This window comes from Suncus etruscus, chromosome 3 (assembly GCF_024139225.1).
Source record: "Suncus etruscus isolate mSunEtr1 chromosome 3, mSunEtr1.pri.cur, whole genome shotgun sequence".
In the NCBI taxonomy this organism is placed as follows: Eukaryota; Metazoa; Chordata; class Mammalia; order Eulipotyphla; family Soricidae; genus Suncus; species Suncus etruscus.
This window is the reverse complement of record NC_064850.1, coordinates 8,278,768-8,282,654: the sequence shown is the minus strand read 5'-3', so window position 1 is coordinate 8,282,654 and position 3,887 is coordinate 8,278,768. Positions and strand designations below refer to the sequence as shown.

At 37.7% G+C, this 3,887-nt stretch overlaps 1 non-coding gene across 1 annotated transcript; it reads left to right on the top strand.

Moving 5' to 3' along the window:
* Positions 1-1,736: 1,736 nt before the first annotated feature.
* On the top strand, positions 1,737-1,843 carry LOC126005646 (U6 spliceosomal RNA). Its single transcript, XR_007494689.1, has one exon. It is a non-coding gene; the product is annotated as a U6 spliceosomal RNA (small nuclear RNA).
* Positions 1,844-3,887: the final 2,044 nt, after the last annotated feature.

The window sequence follows — 3,887 nt, the reverse complement described above, 5'->3', positions numbered from 1 at the left end:
AGAGATTAGAAAATTTCCCTTTGGCTCCCACTCCTGAACAAGTAGACATCTTTTAGGAAGTTAGCCAAGTTTAGATCTTCCCAATAAACCTGTTTTTATTTTTTTTTCCCTGATCTCCATTGGAAATTGAAACTAGGTAATGAGTTTCCTGAGTAAAGAAGAAATAAATTCTTAAGCATTTCTGAGTCATGTGGACTGAAGATGAAAGAGGCTTGTCCATAGAATAAAAATTACAATGTAGTGTCTAAGACAGAGGAACTGACCTTGTGGCTAGTTAGGTTATAGTTCCAGCTTTTTTATTTTTATGTATTTATTTTTTTATGAAAGTATAGCCTCTTTCTGTCTTACTCTTCTGACATACTCTGTATTCTTATATAACAGCTCGTCTTTTTCTCAAGAGGATATAAACTGATTTCTCTTACATATATTTTAGCAGTTCCTATACATTGAGCTAAAGGCCAGCTCTATATCAAAAACCCATACTTTAAAAACAAACAGAATAAGGGGGCCGGAGAGATAGCACAGTGGTAGAGTGTTTGCCTTGCATGCAGCCAACTCAGAATTGACGGTGGTTCGATTCCTGACATTCCCATATGGTTCCCCAAGCCTGCCTGGAGCAACCCCTGAATGCTGCCGGGTGTGACTCCAAAACAAAAAAACAGAATAACAAATCCATAAATAAATATTGATTTATGACATACATGGTCCATATAGTTTTGTGATAAACTTTTTTCTCACTTCCAGTTGTGCTGTCAGGGACTTTCCGGTTCCTCTCAGGAGTGGCCCTGTGTTGCTGGGGATTTAACTGGGGCTAGCAAGATCCAAGATAAATTTCTTACCTCCTGACTGTTTCTCTTGTTCTGTGGTCAACATTCTTATAAATGAATCTTTGTCCACCATTCTATCTTATTGTTGCTGCTGCTGTTGCTGTTTGGTTTGGGGCTTACTCCTGGCTCTGCACTCAGAAATTATTTCTGTCAGGTTCAGGGGACCAAATGATGCTGAGGATCAAATCCAGAACTGCCGTGTGCAAAGCAAACTCCCTACCTGCTGTACTATTGCTCTGGCACCTATTCTTTATACCTACCATAGAATTCTAGGAGAGAAATCACCAAGTCATTTATAAATATACATATATGTATAAATATCTTCACAGAAAAATTTGTTTTCATTTTGTGAATGTATGAGAATTGGGCAGATACATTAATGTTATTTAGTACTCCAGTGTTATCCTAATATCCTTTGTTTGTATATACATTGTTCATGCTTCAAATTATCTCTGAAAGAGAGAATATAAAATAGATGTTTATCTTTAACAATTCTTCCTTCAGTCTTCATTGAGTGACTTGTACCTAACTTCTGTTCTAAGAAAAAATAAAATTGGGAGGGGGGGTCACACCTGGCTCTAAGGGTTACTCCTGGCTCTATGCTCAGAAATCGCCCCTGGCAGACACAGAGGACCATATGGGATGCCAGGATTCGAACCACCGTCCTTCTGCATAAAAGGCAAACGCCTTACTTCCATGCTATCTCTCCGGCCCCTGTTCTAAGAAAATTTTAAGTAAAAAAAATATCTGCGTGATCTTAGGGCTATAAGGAACTAAATATCATACATAAACAAGAAGGGCAGCCTTGCCTAATATAGTAGTTAAGAGCCCTGATTCAGAATTAAGACTTCCAATTTTTGAATACTGTTTGACCTCTCTATACCCTGTTTCATTTAAATTAAAATATTTGTGCTTGCTTCGACAGCACGTGTACTAGAATTGGAACGATACAGAGAAGATTAGCATGGCCCCTGCGCAAGGATGACACGCAAATTTGTGAAGTGTTCCATATTTTCAAAAAAAAAAAAGAAAAGAAAAAATATTTATTCCAGTGATTAAGTGAACTAATATTCGTTAAATTCTGGGAATAGTATCTGGTGCCATATAAATTGTATGTTAAATAAAAATCTACCTGCATTTTATCTACTAACTGCCTAGAATTTTCACCCCAAACAATCCAGGCAGTTCATTTGTCAGAAATAAAGTATTGCATTAGGTACAAATAGAGGTAGTGAGAGTAAAGTGGAAGATCACATCAGGTAGAAATGTGTGTTAGAAATGAGAGAAGGGTTAGTTAATGTGCTTTGGCAGAGAATGAGGTAGTTCTTTCTAGTTCTGGCTGGAAAAAAAAGAAAAGATTAGAGTACTTAGAATTGCTAAATTTGGCACTGTGAAGAAGACAATTTCAGTTTTTTATGACAGTGCGTTTTGGAAATTACTGTACCTAATTGTCCCCATTCTGCTGAAGTGCTGAGGCAGCTCCAGATGAGCTTTTGTCCCTGCAGCTGAGCTGAGATTTGCTTCCAGTCCCTGAGCTTTGAAAAGGAATTCACACACACACACACACACACACACACACACACACCCCACAATCTACATTAAACGTGAGAAATTTTCTGGGGTCTTATAGCAATTAGAGGCTAGTTTTTTTTTTTTTTTTTTTTAGAGATGAGACTGAATTTTAGAGATAAAAGAATTTCTTAGTAGGCTTTAGTTATTTTGGAAAGATGTAGAGATTTCCTACAACTTAAAAATAATGCAATCCTTGATATGTACTCTTACGTTTCTTTCCCTACAAAATTCTCCTGTATATTAGGAACTGAAAATGGATCCTTTTTAGTTAATGTAGGGCCTCTTCAATTAGTATAGTAATAAGTGGTTCTCTGTTTGATGTGGTCTGTAATATAAAGTATATTTTAAAATGATAATTGTTGATGATATTGCTACATTGCTATTTGGTAAGTGATAGTTTTAAGGGAAGCAATAACTAAAATGACATCAGGTATGATTATTTAAAACAGTAGTAGAGAGTTTGCCTTGCACGCGGCCAACCCGGCACGGACCTGGGTTCGATCCCTGGCGTCCCCTGTGGTCCTCCAAGCCTGCCAGGAGTGATTTCTGAGTGCAGAGCCAAGAGTAGCCCCTGAGTGCTGCAGGGTGCAACCCAAAAACAAAAAAACACATACACACAATAAACAAAACAGTAGATTGAATTAAAAATGGTTTAGTTTGCCTCTTTTTTTTTTTTTTTTAATGATTGTTTTTGGGTTACACCCGGCAGCGCTCAGGGGCTACTACTGGCTCTACACTCAGAAATCGCTCCTGGCCAGCTCGGGGAACCATATGGGATGCTGGGATTCAAACCACCATCCTTCTGCATGCAAGGCAAATGCCCTACCTCCATGCTATCTTTCCGGTCCCTTAGTTTGCATTTTATTAATGTATACCCTAAGAAATAGATATATGTGGGTTTCTTTTTGTTTTATCTATCTGAGCTTATATGTTGTTCTAAATTAGCATATAGTTGTGGCAAGTGCCATGAAAGACAAGATGCAATTATGATGACAACTTTTTGATTTTACTTTTAGTGTTTACTAACATGCTATTGTATTAAATGGTTTTATATTTGTATACAACTCGGGCTAATTTGATTTAGAAACTTGAACTCCAAAATTCTTCTCTAATCATACTTGATTGTCTTAGTGGCTGATTTGGTTTTGGGGTCACATCTGACAATGCTCAGAGCTTATTCCTGGCTCTGTTGCTCAAAAGTCCTTCCCAACTGGGCTTAGGTGCCCCATGATTGGTCAGCATGTGCGAGAGAGGCACCTTAACCTCTGCTCTCTCCCTGGCTCTCTAATCATATTCTTAATAAACCAGGCACTAGAAATTTCCTTTCCTGTTTACTCAAAAAGTTTTTTCAGATTGCAATAGGATGGGTTCCAGATATAGGATTAGAACTAAGGGTTAAGACTGCCTACATCTGAGGTGAGGAGCTAAATGATATTATCTGGACTTTGACCTACAGTATTACACTCATGATATCACATCACATTTTTC